Below are 18,372 nucleotides of genomic sequence, written 5' to 3' on the forward strand. Positions count from 1 at the left end.
TATTGAGTTTTGGTGAGAAAACTAATATTTTTGACTTGGACGAATTTAATTTCAAGTTATGAGAGGCACTTTTTCCAAATATAAGTTCAAGATAATCATTCAGCAAATTCTGTGCATCATTCAGGTTTTCTTCAGAAAAACTGATTAATAACTGCGTATCATCGGCATATGCGTATGCATTGCGAGCGGTTATGGATTTTAGAATATCAGCGGTAAAAATAATGAAAAATAGTGGACCGAGAATACTTCCTTGTGGTACTCCGCTTCAATTTCAACGTAGTCAGAGTTTCTTTCATTTGATACTATCTTCTGTTTTCGATTCGTTAGATATGACTTAATCATTGCAAGAAAAACCGTAATATTTGAATTAAGCATTTATTGGGGGTTTCTTATATCTAAGAGTCACATGGGCAAGTGCGGTTCTTATCAACCAACATCAGAACAATCACATCATTACCCAACTTCAGTTGAAACCCCAACCCCAACCCTATATTCTGTTTTCAGTAAAGCCAAAGTGGAGAATGTTCACACGTGGATTCAAAAAGTTGATGAGCATGTTAATTAACAGAATGAAAGGTAAAACTGAAACCTCTGGCATAGAATTGATTCAAAACCTAGAATGGAGTCCCACAAGGCTCTATATTGGGACCTGTTCTATACACCATCTATACATAAGAGTTCCCGAATTGTATCATTTTCAGTTTCTGTCACAGATACACAGAATTGTATTTTCTTTTCAGGAAAAAATCTTCCGTTAGCTAATTTCTAATTGAATTCAGATATCGAATTCATCGTCACGGTATCTTTCCAATCCCATCTCAATATGAATCCCTCTAAATCCATTTCAATTTTGTTTTGTTTGGTTGAAAAAAGGCACGCAATCGATGCCACAATTTCTGGGACATCCATATCGAAGTAAATACCCTTGTATGTTCGACAATTTGGAAAATCTTGTTTTTATATTAGACTCTTTTCTCATATGTGCGTTTCATTCAAGGTCTGAAAAGACGTGATCAAGTATCCGGGCCGCTGAGGGATATCGATTGGCTCTATATTTATAGTAGACAAATTATTCATACCTGCACATTGTTCCATAAGATTATGCAAACAAAGAAGCCATATCCTTATTAAAAAATAATCTTCTGGACTGATGTTCACCAGTTGAACGTACGATTCAAATCTAGTGGACAGCATTCAACGAGTCAGTTTCTATCGCCTTCTTTGCATATCATCACTAAGCAATATAATAAAATCCTAAATACTTTGAAAAATCTGTCCATTCCTTCCTTCAAATTCAAATTGAAAAGATGTCTTTCATCAGGTGTGTTGTTATTGTATATCGAAACTCTAGAGACAATTCAAGTTTACTGTAGTCTTTCATAACATGTAAATTTGCCCTGTAATAATTAGATTCAGTAGGTTGAGTAAAAGAAAGTACTTGTCACACCCCACTTCAGGTGTGAACTGGTGCTAACCCTATTTATAGTGGAAGTGGGAGTGTATTTTATTAGATACAAATAGAGAGCCAAGAAAAGTGTTGCACTTGAGTTTGAGTTTTAAACTCAAATGATTTGTAGCTCCCGAACCATAAGCTTCATACATTATGTTTTATACTTTGTTGAAATATGTTCATCATGGAGCATCTGATGATGCGTAACATCATCAAAATGTCAAAAATGTGCCCCCCTGAATACTATGGTTGACGTGTTTTTTTATTTTTCATGCGAATCATATATTAATATATGTTACAAAAAGGATTTGAAGCTTTATAACTCTCATTTATTATACACGAGCGCTTTCGACAGCTGGTCGTGCTATCATCGTCAAGGCTCCACTCAAACTGTTGTTTGAGTAGAGCCTTGATGAATAGATGACCCTGATCGAAGAACAGAATTCTGTGAAATCATGACGGAAACCATTTCAAGGCATCCTACTTATCTTCACAATATTTGTTTTAGTGACGAATGTTCATTTTTCTCAACGCAAATGTTTACAGACAAAATTACCGTTATTGTAGTGACACCAACCCTCACGTTTTCCGAGAAACACATACCCAATATCCAGAAAAAATAATGTGGGGGCAGGAATATTGGGAAACCATATAGTAGGACCTCTATTTATTGATCGAAATTCAATAGGGGAACTGTATTTGAATATGCTGGAAGCTACTGTTGATCCTCTGAAATCGTTGAAGCGAATCCTAATGAATCCGATATGGATATTGTATTCCAACAAGATGGAGCACAATACTTCAAACAAGTGAGAAACTATTCGGATACTACTTTTCCCGGTCATTGCATTGGCCGTCGAGGTTCTACAAAATGACCAGCCGGCTCGCCAGATCTGATACCTTTGGACTTTTCCATAGGGCTATTCGAAGCAAAAGGTGTACGAAACTGAACCTGATTCAATATTGGATATACGGCAGAGAATAATGAATATTTGTAGAGATATTAACTGTGTTCGAAAATGTTCAGCTTGAAATATCGGATAGGCTGTTCATATGTCAAGAAGTTCAAGGCAACCATTTTGATCATCTTCTGAACTGACCTCAATCTTATTACCTTATATTATATAGTTAAATGTCAACGTATTCAGGCAATTATTGAAAGTTTCGCCAATTTGTAGTGGTTGAAGATATTGACATTATGTTCTAGGGTTGTGAAGCATTTGTCAGGAGCTTCAAAAAGATGTGTCACAAGATCTCCCTTCACATTTAATTTTTTTTTCCCAGATGGAAAGTTTTATCTATCAATTTGAGTTGACCCGTTCAAAAAATGAAGGGGGGAGCTAAAAAAAGTCCACTTCAGTCGTGTGGTGTAAAGCACACTTGCTTCTTAGAAAAATACATTATGATCACACGTTGAAAGGCAGGACCTCGTTAATCCTTAGCTCGCACATGTTTCGACTTCTGAGGGTTGTCGTTCGTAGAATGCGACAGCTGGTTAACGGAAAAAGAGATTTCAAACAGATTTTTTTAAACAGATTCCTTTCAACAATTAATCCAACAGTCAACCGTAAATTTGTTATATAGTATCTGAGAATGATATATAATTCATATGAAACTCTGGCCGTCTTTTTATCTACCTCGTCACAAGATGAAAAGCTTCACCCACCCCGTACAAATTATACGGAAACAGAGAATGTGATCCGAGGGACAGCTTCAGGATGGAACGATAGCAAGCACATGTGTTTTCCAAGACTAGAACAATGTTATCAACGTTAGATAATACGCTATTCTCGTAACTCTTACTCAGTGACGTGCCAAGAATACGTGGGGCAGAGATAAACGGCCGCAGGAAAAAACTGAAGTCAAGAAGTTCTGACATAGAGAGATAGAAGCGGAATTCGGAGGCGTCTGCAATGAAATTGACCACCGTATAAAATGATTGTTGCAACTTGCTTCGATTTCTGAAACGTCGAACTATATTGGACAATTGTCGAAGACAAAAAGTGGCTCTCAAAACGATTTTCATCAATTTTGAAATACAATGTTTTTTCAGAAAATTTATTGATAATTATTGTGATATTCATTTGTCATTTGACATTGTCAACATTGGCACTGTAGTTTCACATGAAATTACAATTCAAGGAAACAATCAAATAAACACTTTTAAATTTAACAGTAAACAGTTTCACAAAAACGCAACACGTGTTTCACAATGAAATAGCGTCTTCAAGCGTGTCTTTACTAACTATAATCTCAATCACAATGGCTTATGTACAGGGTGAGGCACCTCATACGACACGGTCTCTGTATACCAAACTATTGATTTTTTTCGGGAATTTCTACAGTATATGTATATTGATTAAGGCTGCAAACGGAAATTATCATGGAGTCTACAGGGTGACACAAAAATGTGTGACATATCGTAGTTTTGTTTTTTTAAATGGAACACCCTATATTTAGTTTCACCTTTGTATGTTTCAGAGAAAAATAGTATGATTTCGAATGAGGTGTACCTAACTATACCTGTTCTTGACTCATTGACTTTTCCATGAAAATGCTAGGTACAATAGGAAATTAAATATTATAGAAATGTATAGAAATTATCCCTTCGAATTCTAAATGAGCATGAAAGAGGTTTAGGGCTAGTTTTTTCGATAAAACTTGTTCCTCAATATCATACACAATGTTGAAAAATCTTTATCACTCTTTATAATTTCGGACAAATATTACTTTGTTATTTCAAATAGAACACCCTGTATTTTTTTGGTCTGAACAATATAAAACTCGATTACCTCTCTTTTCATTTTGGAGTATTTTATACTTGAATAGTTTCACCGATATCGGCTTTTTTTAATAATAAATCTTGTTTCAATGCATTCTTCGAATCAAGATAGCTTTGAAAAGACATTCCTTCGATTTGCTCAAAGAATTTATTGACGGTTGTTATACTTCACTTCCTCGAAAATATTCACTGTTCACTGAAATGAAGTTATATTTTCATTATTATTCGGACATAAATTCATCAAACAGACTATACATTCTTTATTATTGAACTGACACAAAAACAAAATATGAAACACAAATGTGTTGAATTCAAATCAGGTACTCGAAATGAGGAACATACAAAAATCCACTCTCTCCCTATGGAAGACTGCTTAGTATTCAATAACATTTAGGAAGTCACTCTTCAAAGAGCAGCCCTTATTTTCTCCTTTATATTATCGAGTGTGGTTGGAGGAGTGTCGTAAACCTCATTTTCGAAGAATACCCATAGGAAAAAATCGAAGCAAGTCAAATCTGATGATGTCGCTGACCAATTTAGTGGTCCTCCCCTAGCAATCCATTTATTCAGAAAGCACATATTTAAAATATGGTGGAGATCCATCCGATTTTAACCACATCCGTTGTCTGATATTCAGCGGCACATTCTCCAGAAGCTCAGGCAGATGATCTCGTGAAAATTATAAAAAAATTTTGAACATTCAAGTTCTCATCGAAAGATTATGCTTCTATAACTTGTGTTTCAATAATTTTCTCCCATACGTTAACTTACTATTTATTCTGGTGCTTCAAAGTACGGAAAAAATAAGGATTCACATCACTATAATGATGGAAGCTGTGTTTTTTCACTAAGCTATTCTTATGAAAAGTAGATTTATCAGAAAATGTTTATCCTCACTAAACTTGTTCAGAACGCATAGACAAACTCGATTCGTCTATGGAAGTCTAATTTATATAATTCCTAGTGCATTTGAATACGGTACGGGTGAAATTTGTATTTTGTTATTACTCTAGAAATGCTCCGTATGTTTGTTTATTATTATTAAAACAAAATATTTTTCACATGTCTAATTATTATGAACAGCACACCACTATTTATTAAGAAAAATAACAAACGCTGCTGAGATAAATTATAAAAATTCCAAATTTAATTTTTTTTTCTATATGACTTCGAGTAGCCCCTGCTCAGGGTGACCATATGCGGTAGATTTCTACTTTTTCGGTAGATTTTCAACACAAATTGAAAAATTACAGTAGATGAATTTTTACCGGTAGATTTCGATAGATTTGGATTAGCCGCCTTGGCGATAGAATTTTCATTTCAGTGTAAGAGGCGACATCTGCAGCAAATACATGAATTCATTGTTTCTGGGTTCTGCCCGCTTCAATACACAGAACACAAAATTGATACAAATCATAAAACATCCATTTCCCGATTGTTTGTTACTGTTTTCTGAATATCTCCAACCTCCGAATAAAGAAAGAAGAAGATAATAATACATAACCTCATTTCACTTTTCGTTTTCAAACTTTCAAAAATATTCAAAGTTTCATTCCCAACATGGAAACATTTTTGTTTTTGAATCTTGAAATCTAATATTTGAAATATTTCAAGAGTTCAAAATAATCAACAACAAAGAACCAACTAGAAAACAACTTGCTATTCCAAGTATTAGACCACGTCCATTGGCCATACCCGTAAGAAGACCAAGGCAGGCCAGGACCTTCTAGATTCAGTCATGCTATTCAAATTTCTTCACAAACGCCACCTAGTGGTCGAAAACTCAAATTTTCACTATGCTCGTTCTCTTCAAATATATTGCAGTAGATTTCAGTAGATTTTCAATGACACTGTAGGTGATTTCTCAAATGAAATGTGGTCACGCTGCCCCTGCTACTGGTTGACAGCTGACAGTTGAGTAATCCATCAGAAATTTTCAGTTGTATTTAAGAACTCACTATACGTGTTAGATTCATTGGCTGTGATTTCGATATAATTAATGTAAAATTGTCACTTGATTACTGCGTAACGAATATTGATGAAAAATTGAGCGACAGCGGAAATGCACAAGAGTCATGGCTCACATATTTGAAGATGCATAAATCTAAGATTGTAAATAATTTCGTTGGTCAATTGAAATCAACGATGAAATACACATACTGAGGACACTCATCAGTAACCTTTGATCCTTTCTGGGATTTGTCTCTTTCCATACCACAAAGAACCGATCATTTGAGTTCGTGGCAATGCTTGGATTTGTTTACAAGAGAAGAAACTTTGAATGGAAATGAAAAAGCGACGTGTTCTTAATGTAACGAAAGGAGAAAATGCATAAAGTCACTATCAATCCACAAGTTTCTCCATATTTTAGTAATTCATTTGAAAATATTCTCTCCAACAGAAATATTTAGAGGCTAATTTTCTCTAGAAGGATTAAATATGGACAATGTTGCAGCAGAATATGTAGTTACTTGTTGTTATGATCTATATGCACTTTCGAATCACAGTGGGACTACAGAGAGCATTATACAGCATACTGCAGACAACTGTATACTAGCTCATGTCATAAATACAATGATTCACACGTGTCACCAATTTCTCTGTCGATCTGGATTGCGGTTTCACTCTAATGTAATAATTTTTTTATGAGAACGTCAACGACCCCAGAATAATCCGCGATACGTGACATACTCGGCAACCCCAAAGAAATTTTCAACTGGGCCATCCTGTTCGTCGTAAATTTCCCGAGAAAGTGGATGGTGCAGTGCAGGAAATTTATTTATGAATACGTTTGGCACCGCTCCAATAAAACATGAATCTGTGAATTTTTCAGTTTGTCCCTGTGTACAATCAATATTCAAAAGAAAGGGTAAAATTTGAAACGTGGGAAAGAAGAGGGATAGCTCACTGGAGGGTTCTGAACTTGAACTTGAAATTTTGAGGTGGGAATGTATTTTGATGGATAGAATGAAAAGATCAACGTGAAAATCTGGAACTCAAGATTAAGGATGGCAGCTGATTTGAACATTCATTCCGTTGATACAAATAATTTCATCAAGTAGATGAGGTGACTCAATTTGGCTTTGAAATCTCACTATTTTTCCGCCAAAGCGATTTCTGGAAGGACTGCTAAAAATATTCCCAATATTATTAAAAAATTTCACTCCCAGAAAATATTGCTTTAGTAAAATAAAAGAACTAAATTGAAATTCTGGATATTTCGGTTACGGTACATATTTTAACAAAATCCCAAAATACTTCAAATTTGAATTATAATTTGACATACTTCAACGAAAAAATGCTACCCCTACCTTTAACCTCCGTTGAATGACAGGTACAACCCAAATTTTTCAAACGGGAAGTGTAGGCTTGTGATATATTGTTTGAAAGATCTCTTTATTCTCTATTCAAAAATGTTATCGCTCTCTAGTTTATGGCAACAATTAAGATAAAATAAATTGAAATCATTTGGTTACCGAAATTCGATAAAATACACTCAAACTTCTTGCATTATACTCAAAACTCATTTCATGTTGAGGTATTGATGATAAAAAGTGAGCAAAAACCACAGCAATGTTCTTTTCAGATGGTATCCTTTGAAAAGCTGTAAATACTACCCGTGGCTAAGTTACTTTGAAACGACTTGTCAACGTGTATGATATATGTTATCAGTATTTTAATTCATGTTCAAAGTTCGTTAACTTCAAGTCTGATAAATGGTTAGATTATCGGAAATGCATGAAATAATAGTTTTACAAATGATTGGTTACGGAGATGAATACTATAGAAAGTAGCTCGCCTATTTCATTAGAAATTCACTAATTTACCGCCCATATCTCAAAGAACGATTAGCAAAAAAGAGAAGCAAATTCGCAAGCTTGGTCATGTGGGTAAATAAAAAAGCAGTTGCGAATGCAATGAGTGATGAACTCAAATTAGATGTGAAGCTTGAGTTTGAGGAAAACCCACATATATTGAGTAGACAGGCATAAAATACATTCAATGTTAGCCAGACATCGATAGTAAACATATTGAAAGAAAAGAAAATGCATTCCTATAAAATGATACCTACTCAGGAGCTCATGCAAAACGATTTTGATAGTAGAACTGATTTTTGTGAGCAAATGATGGACATGTTGGATAACAATATCATCCAATTAGAAGAGGTCATGTTTTCTGATGAGTTTACTTTGTCTCTTAACAGTCATGCTAATTTGAAATTTGGATGTTGCCAAGACGTTCCCGATGAACATTTTGAACATCAACTTCGTTAACATCCATATTTCTTTTTCGTATTCTAAGTTTCATTACGTTCTGCATTACATTTCAGTGTAACCATATGATTTAAATTTATTTAGTGTAACCGTATGATTTAAATTTATTTCATCTCAATTGTTGAAATAAATAGAATAGAGGATGGAGAGAACTATCAAACGATATATCACAGACCTATATTTCCCATTATAGTATATTATGCAACGATCATGTAATGATGGTTATTAAGACACGAGCATTAACCGGGATACGAAACGAACCGAAGGCGAGTTTTGTATGGTATATGCGAGTGTATTAATAACCATTACATGAGAGTTGCATACGCTATTTTTTCTAAACCCGATAAATAATGAAAAACTATAAATATTATATTTGTATTGAACACATTTACAGTAATTTACTCATATTTTTTAAAAAAACACAAACTTAATGGTATTATCATGGATATATGAAAACTATAAAGATTCTAATTATATTTATATTGAATATAACAACTGTAATTAATCTGATCTTTTATAAATATTGGAGTCGATGGTATTCCTTCTATATCGCTGTTTTCAGACATTTTGATAATATAGGTAGGTAATATGAAAACTGATTTTGACAAATAAAGCAATTAGTTACTTAGGTTAGAATCTAGGACAAACAAAGGAACAGGATTCTTGATTGAATTGGTTAATAATCTGTATCGTTATGAAAAATCTGTATCATAATGGATATCATTATGGAACGGATTATGGTCATATAAGTGTATGTTAGAGTACAGGTGTAGAAAAAAAAATTAGGGGTTGTACATGTCATTCGAAGTGAGTTGAAGCTAGAGGTGGGATTTTTGCGTTGAAGAATGTCGAATTAAAATTTACATTTGACGTGTTTCGGAGTTTTTTCTCAATTATATACAGTAATCGAAATAATGAATATATTCCATTTGGCTTTTATACAGTGTTTATGACAAAGATAGGGATGAAGGTCACCAGATAGAAATGTTCAATTCTTATCATATTCACGATAATTGTGTCTTCTACAGTTCCTTGATAGAACGTCTAAGCAGAATTATTCCGAATACTTCATGAATATGAGGTGGTGGAAGAAACGTTGCCAAGGCTGACATAGTTAGGATGTTGTCCAAATATTGTACTATTTACTGAACATTAATTGAAAGCTTGAAGATGAGATAGCTGTGCCGAAGAAGGGTGTTGTATTTTAACTATGTTTCTATTGGATATTAGGCATTACTTCATGAATGAGACACGAGTCAATGACTCCACATCAAATATGTCAACAGTCAAATTTAGCATAATCGGACCCCCTTCACATTAGACAATAATACGCTTGCTGCTCGCTTCAAATTATAATAAACATTTTTAACAGAGAAAAATATCAAATTTGTGGTAGCTTCAATGTTATAATTATTACGTTTGTAAGCATAGGACGGCGTTACCAAAGAATCTTGATCACAAACAATGTGCTCATGATAATTTTTTCAAAACGAGATAATAATATGCTAATATTTTTCTTATAGAGCTAAGTAAGCACTCTTTATTGATGAATTACCAACTATTTTGAAAACTACAGGGAACTTTAGATTCGAATAACGTTTCTGGTATGTGTTTGCACAACAAATCCAGTATCATAATTCTATCCGTTAACATTGGTTTCAGTTAGACTTCTATCAGTTGTTGATATGTCGTGTGAAAAAAAAATTCAGAATTCCAAGAATGATGTTTCGTCTCTCCATTTGGATTCCAGGACATCGGCTGCGGATGCACATCTTCATCGGCAGCAGGAGGTTACATATCTTTAGGAAGATTTAGAGGTGATTTCGAATTGGTGTGAAAACTAGGCATCGGTTTTCTCCAAGAAGATGAATATCTCCGAACCGGATATAATGATCTCATGATAGCCAAGTCTGCTTTTTGCTTACCCAACTTTTTAATTTATCTCTTAGCTCTGGTATTTTGCCAGGTTTTTGGAAAAAAAGCTTCCTTAAACTTATACATGAATCAGAGGCAAAAGATGCTATTACCAATCACAAAGCTGTTTGCACCCAATCAGAAATACCCATTTTTTTTTACTTTTTAGTAATCAGGCATATGACTTGGCAATGCAAAAGTCTAATATCTCCACAGAAATATGGATTTGTTGCTAATAAACCTGTGACAAACCTACTTCTTCATGAAAATTACATATTAGGTGCTTTGGAGAAAAGATCACAGGTTAACTCTATACATATTTTTCTAAAGCATTCGTTAGGTTTTTATGAACCAATCTTGCAATGGATCCAGAGTTTCTTATCTGGTAGAAGCCATATAGTAAAAATAGGAGGCTGTGTATCATCCACAATTCCTGTTCCTTCGGGTGTTCCTCAGGGTTCTCACTGTGGAACTTTGCTATTCAACATATTTATTATTGACCTAGTTACAATTGTAAAACATAGTGAGGTACTGATTTTAGCTAATGACGTGAAAATATTCAAATTAATTTCTTCTAAAAACGATGTCTCACTCTTACAAGAAGATTTGTCACAATTTTATGTCTGGTGTGTTATGAATCAAATGAATTTGAATATATCCAAATGTTTTTGCCAAACATTTTCTAGAATAATTTACCCTGTTCTACATGACTACAGTATCAATAATATACCAATTAATAGGAAATAAGTGATAAAGGACTTGGGAATTATGTTCGATCGTGAATTGAACTTCAAATCTCATAATGAGTATATTATAGCTAAATCACTCAAGATGTTGGGCTTCATCAATAGATCATGTAAGGAATTCAGTTTGAACACTCTCAAGTTGTTATATTGTTCATTAGTTAGATCACTATTGACGTACGCTTCAATAATTTGGTGCCCATATTATGAGATACACATTAACCAAGTTGAAGCTGTACAAAACACTTTCTTGAGGAACTGTGCATACAAGTCAGGTCTAAGAAGAGGAGAATATGCATACAACAATATTAGAGATCAGATGAATCTATTATCTTTAAAGAATAGAAGAATTATTTCAGATGTATGTTTTTCAACCAAAATTGTAACTGGCAACATCAACTGTGAAAAGATTTTATCTTTAATTAATTTGAATGTCTACAGACAGACCAGAGTCAGTACCGAAACATTTGAAATACCGTTCCACTCAACAAATTATGGTTTTTTCTCTTCTGTTACTCGAATGCTCAAAAATGGAAATGAGTATCAACAGGTTGATATCTTAGCAGTTCCGCAAATACCATCAAAATTGAACTGAGTCGCATTATTTCCTGAAACAAGACATCATTATATTGTTTTGTTAATATACTATATATCATATTATTATTGTGATATGTGATATGTATTTATTATTTTCAGTTCAGTTTAAGATTCTACATACTTTTTTTCTTTTTTCTCCATGACAAAATGGTACTGTAATTTTATCACTATATTCTTGTATTGCGTTTTATATTGTATTATTTATTATTCGAATTTATTATCTTTGTTTAAGTTGAGATCTCACTAATTTGTTTATAACACGTTGTATTTGGGACTACCCGTTTGATAAATAAAGAAATAAATAAATGAAAATAGATATATTTGCTGGGGTTCAAATGGACACCAACATGTCTTGACATGATCATGGAGGCTACTCCTTGAAAGCTTGGAAAACTGTTCCGAACCAGAAAACTGTATAAACCCCAGCAACTTTTGATGCTTTATGAAGCTCAGATGAGACCTTCTTTGGAATAAGTTTCACATGTATAGAGCTCCACCCCTAAGCATACTCATAAGCTGCTGGATTCCATCCAGAAGGGTTCCATTCGCCTGACTGACTGAAGACACGAACGTCACTTGCAACCTTGATAATCTGGAACATTAAAGAAAGGAGATTTGTCTCTCTTCTATAGACACTCTCACGGGAGATGTTCCAAGTGCCTTGGCACATTTGATTCCTTCAAGGGCGGTACGTATTTGAAATACGCGACGGACTGTGGCTGCTCATCGTTCTGAGCTTCAACTCAGTACACTGTTCGAGAACTCTTTCATTTGGAGAACTACATTCTAGAGAGCCTTAAGGATGTTCCTGCAGTGCTTGTGTTTTTTTTTCGAAGAATAAAGAATGATATCATATATTGTATTTTGTTAGATTATATCAGATTAATATGGGGCTTCTATGCTGAACAGCCACTACACTGCAACCTTTGCAGATATATTATGTGTGCCCTCATGTATTCTAGAGTTCTTTGCCTAGGCCCGTCCTTGTAACTAGACTCCATAGGCCAGACCTCAAGTTCCCCATATATTGAGAGGGTTGCGATTTTTCCTCCCCTAATGTTGCAAACCTTATCCTTGACAGACCTTCGCAATAGCATAGTATATGTACGGAGGTTTCCTCATCCTCTTGGCAAAGCCTGCATAGGGCTGTGTCTGCCAGTCCGATGTTGTTCATGTGTTTGTTAAGTCTACAGTGTCCCGTCACTAGCCTGACCAGAACTCTAGTTGATCGCCTATTCAAACTTAGTAGGTACTCCGTGAATTTTGGCGATGGCTCTTTAATGAACTCTTTGGCCTGTCTCATACCCGGCGCCTTATTCCACCATTTTTTGAGATTGTTTTTCCTTCCAGTTGCTGTTACAAGTTTTCCGCAGCGCTTTTGCTGTACCGCAAAAGGGTTCTGGGCCAATGGGGGATCGTAGTGCTCCTTCTCGTGCTAATGAATCAGCTTTTTCGTTGCCCTTGAGAGAGAGAGAGAGTCTTAAGGATGTTTCTGTAGTGCTTGTGTTTTTTTTCGAAGAATAAAGAATGATATCATATATTGTATTTTGTTATTGTGTAATATCTGTATTTTCATTGATAATTGATAATAACCCATCGTGATGAATGCAATTTTTTTTATCAATAATGAATGCTATTTTTCACATAACTATAGTTTCGGTACTGATTTTGAGGTTTCGTTTATGTTTTGCAACACACACAAAGTGTACTGAACAGGTTCAGAAGTGAAGGGCCTTGAAAGGGTGTCTAGGGAGGATTGGCTGGTAGCAAGGAAAATAGTAGATATGGAGATCAAATGTACCATAAACTCATTCCGCAAAGAACTCGAATTTTCCTTGAAAAATTGTGATTGATTCTTAGAGCAAGTTTGGCTTTGGAATATACAGGGTCTCTCACGACGAGCGTTCGTTAGGAATATATGCAGAACGATTCAAAATCAAAAATTGAAATTTCGTGGGAGTGAGTTTTATAAAATGGCCTCAACTAAAATATTTTTAACTTCCGGTCTTTTTCCGTTATACCGAAGTTAAGGGCAAGTTCCTTATTTCAAATGAAACACCCTATATTTCATTACATTTTTGTATTGTATTGTACTATAACAATACCTATACCCAAATTTGTTAGTTTTCGAAATATTAATTTTTTTCTGAATAATTTGACAGTTACAGCACCACTTGAAAATGTGGAATTTCTCAAAATTACACCTTAAGCATCAAGTCATGAACAGGACCATCAAATTTTCAAAAATAATTTACAGGGTGGTCGAAATTTCCACCTAAAACATAACATCGAGAAAACTGATGAAACACGATTTTTCCAAAAGGAAACCATACACTATTCTATCATTTTTGGATACTACGAAAAACAGATATCAAATTCATGAAGAATGTCCTATACCTAAAATACACCCCTGGCAAGATATATCTGATTTTGGGAAATATTTGAAATGTAAACCATTCGAAGCAATACCATACCAAGAAAGCTTTCAAAAAAAAATGAAGTTACAAAAAATTTGTCAAAATTTGATGCGATATAATTGACGTGTATCCGTAGTTTTCTATTTGTGTGTAAAAGGTCTCGTTTGGGGTATTCTAATGAAAATTTCCTGAATTTAAAAGACACAAAAAAGTCACTTAGGATTTCATGTTCGTCAATAAACTGGATTTTAATCAAACATAAGTGGCGTCCCTTCAAATATCACCAAGTACAAAATCTGAAACCTCACGACTTACTTGCACGAGTGGAATTCTGTGAATGGTTTCTCATCAAGATACAGAAGAACCCTGAGATCATGAAGAACATGTTATGGACGGATGAAGCCAAATCTGCAAAGAATGGTATGTACATCCGCCATAATAGTCATTTTTGGGCAGCAGAAAATCCAAAGCTAGTTCGCCAGCGCAACTTCCAGGATTCATGCAGTTTTAATGTTTTTTGCGCCATAAAGGAAGACCGAATTTTATGTTTATATCTTTATGAAGAGGATTTGAATAGCGATAGATATTCGCATATAATTAGGAATGTGGTTGGTGAATCCATAAGACATGTTTCTGAACAATACCGTTTCAAGTTATGGTATCAGATGGATGGAGCCCCTGCACATAGTACTGATATCGTTGTTGGGTTGTTGAATGGGATGTTCGAAGATCAGTGGCTTTGCTACAATGGATCATTTAAATTTCTTCCCCGCTCTCCAGACCTGACGCCTTTGGACGTCTTCATCTGTTCGAAGGGTTCTGAGAGCTTTCATAAATTCATCTCTCTGATAGTATTTTATTTCAATCCGTCCATTTTCATGTTGAGTTACCTTCCACCAACGACAGAGTTATTATTAGTTCATGTGTTTTCAAAGCTTTCTTGGTTTGGTATTGCTTCGAATGATTTACGTTTCAAATATTTCCCTAAATCGGATATATCTTGCCAGGGGTGTATTTTAGGTGTAGGATATTCGTCATAAATTTGATATATTTTTTTCGTAGTAAAAAAATAGTGCATGGTTTCCATTTCAAAAAATGTTTCGTCAGTTTTCACGATGTTATGTTTTAGGTGGAAATTTCGACCACCCTGTAAATTATTTTCGAAAATTCGATGAAGTTGTTAATGAATTGATGCCTAAGGTGTGATTCTGTGAAATTTCATATCATCTACTGTTACTGTCTATGAGTTATGATTTTTTCGGAGTGGTGCTATAACTGTCAAATTTTTCAGAAACAAATTAATATCTCGGAAACTAACAAATTTGGGCATAGGCATTGTTACACAAAGTGGGCCTAAAATATGCTGAGAAATTCGAAAATGTAATAAAATACAGGGTGTCCATATGAAATAAGGAAGTTGCCCCCAACTTCCGGTATAACGGAAAGGGACCGGAAGTTGAAAATATTTCAGTCGAGAAGGCCATTTTGTAAAACCATACAATTTCAAGTTTTTATTTTGCTTCATTCTCCATATATTCCTATCGAACGCTCGTCGTGAAAGACCCTGTATAATGAAAACAAGAAAACTGATCAGGGCCACTTTCATTCAACATCCTGGTAAAATCGTCTCTCAGACTCCTGCATCTAGATCAATATGCTTATAGGTCAGGTATATCGGCAGCAACAGCTTTATACCGGGTCACCGAAAAAGTAGAATATGCTCACAAGAACAAGGAAGTGCATTGAGCTGCTTTTTTCGATATAATTATGATAGTAATAATTGACTTTTTTCGTCGCAGTATATCTTACGTATATTTAAATCAATTATAATACCTTGAAATGTGAGGGTAAAGTACCGTCTGAACCTTTTCTCACCTTGAGTATTATGACTTCGGAATCAATCATTCAGGCGTCGAGGAGTCACAGTTATTTGGAAGAGTTTTGTCCTCACTGTTATTCTATACAATAGTAGGCGCAAATTACTGGAATATTTGGAAAACATGGTCATTACCGTGCAGAGCAAATAAATATAGTGAAGAGACGCATATCATAACTTAATGGACCCATATAGAAGGTCTGAACAAAAACCTCACGGAATCAACTAGAGTAGCATTCACCAAGAGGGAAACATAGTGGGGCTATGTGGAGTCTTTGAATCATGTCTCATTCATGATTATATGAAAAAACTCAGCATTATCACTATGAAATAATGCCTGATATCGGATTGAAACATCTTCACAATGTTGTTTTGTTTCATTGTGAGAAAATTCGGCACCCTTCTACAGCATAGCTTCATCACGTTCAAGCTTGAAATCAATTTTTCTGATCAGTAGATGGACCAAGAAATATTTTCAAAAAGCTGGTAGAACAGACATTGGAAAAACGACGATTTGAGTCTTAGAAGAGAAAACCCAACAAACACGGCACATACCACGAGAATTGGATTTCACTCCTAAGTTGAAAACATGAACAGTAGCAGTCTTTCGGAAAACTTATTTGCCAAACACTACCAACGAAAGCCTACATTCGTGATACAAAGAAACAATGGAATGTTCAAACAGGCGAACACGGGAATATTCAGCAAGGTCAAGTCAACAATTTGGAAATAAAAGTGACCAAATTGATTGACCCAGAATTCAGATCATTCGTATCTTATATTGATTTGAAGGAAAGTTGAAAAAACTGCGTGTATATCGAACAATGATGCATTAAATATTACTGGAGTTTTTGCCAACACCAAACCGTTATTTTACCACTTCGACCCTGTTTCGATCACCAAGTGATCATCTTCAAGAGAAAATTTGATCTTCATCTTGAGAATGATCACTTGGTGATCGAAACACATGTCGGGGTATTAAAGTAACGGTTTGGTGTTGGGAAAAAAACTCCAGTTATACCCATTACTTCACCAAAGATTCCAAACACTGCATCACAAAAAAAATTATGGATTCCTGTAAAAAGTCACCACTATTTATGAACTAGACAAAATGCAAGGACTTACTTGTTTGGAAATCACACAGGTATGAACACCTCACAAAAACAGTATTGAGGACACCTCTGAGTTACCTTCCTCAGATCTTTTTTGATGGAGGTAGCTTGAGTACAACCCATGATCTTATATTTGTTCGGCTTCAAATTCGGAGTGATTCTTAAACAATCTCATATTTTGACTTTTTTCAAAGAACACATGATTGCTGGATAGCATTAGATCGAATGAATTGTTTATAGTTTACAGTACAAAGAAGTACCTAACTGGATTGGTAATACAGATGATACGACATAAGATAGGTGTTATCCATTCAGCATTGCTACTACTCAGAATGGCAAATGATTTTCCTGTGAATTAACTAATGGGATTCAATTATTGAACACGCACGATCGATAAACATCGACCATTCCCGTATATAGAAGCCGCAAACTAATATACGACTTTCATGTTTTATGCTATGCATGGAACGAGTAATGAGCTGCTTTAATAACTGTTCGATTCTCTTTAATTGAAAGTGGGAAAACCTGTCGGTTCCCGAATTCAATTATCATCTATGCCAATCGTAGTGAGCAAATTTGGAGGTGAATTCATGAGAAACGAAGTGTTGATTTGATGAGTTGATTTGGTTTATGGGTGCCAGTCAAGCGTTAAAAAGTTGGACCAGATCCGGATCCGTTGAACGAAAATAATGTTGAAACTGTAGTGAATTTTGTAGATGGTTAGCTCATCATATCACTTCAATATAGGGCAAGTAGTATTCTTCGAATTCCAAAGGTATGGTGGAGATAAATCAGTAGATGTATGAAAACAAAAATATGATGGAGTAATCAGTTCCTTTCAGCATTATTATCAATCAAGTTTCAGAGAGTCTGGTCACAGATACTGGTTTATGCCCTGCTCCGTTCATTTAAAAAATAAATGGAAATATTCAGTAGTAGTATAAGTATTCATCGATTGAATCCAACTTCAATGCGAGAACAAACTTTTTACTCTCTGACAATAAGACAAATCGATTCATCTATTGCATGTTCAGTGACTCACTCAAATTAAGAATCCGGAAATAAATTCGAAATTACAGTACACAGAACGAACTATAGAGAACAATAGCTATAGAAAACGAATTCGATCAGAGTCGATGCAGTGAATGAATTGAAGTGTTTTTATTTTCAGTTTCCTCACAAGATTAATGTGATCCAGGCTTATCGA

The 18,372-nt window shown here is 34.7% G+C and overlaps 1 protein-coding gene across 1 annotated transcript in view; it reads right to left on the minus strand.

Annotated features, from left to right (window-relative positions):
* The window catches only part of beat-IIIc (beaten path IIIc), a 685,766-nt gene that overhangs the window by 9,874 nt on the left and 657,520 nt on the right, over nt 1-18,372 (minus strand). The window lies entirely within an intron of this gene.

This window comes from Leptinotarsa decemlineata, unplaced genomic scaffold (genome assembly GCF_025532065.1).
Source record: "Leptinotarsa decemlineata unplaced genomic scaffold, Ldec_3_MD MMD2_tig00026328_RagTag_RagTag, whole genome shotgun sequence".
NCBI lineage: Eukaryota > Metazoa > Arthropoda > Insecta > Coleoptera > Chrysomelidae > Leptinotarsa > Leptinotarsa decemlineata.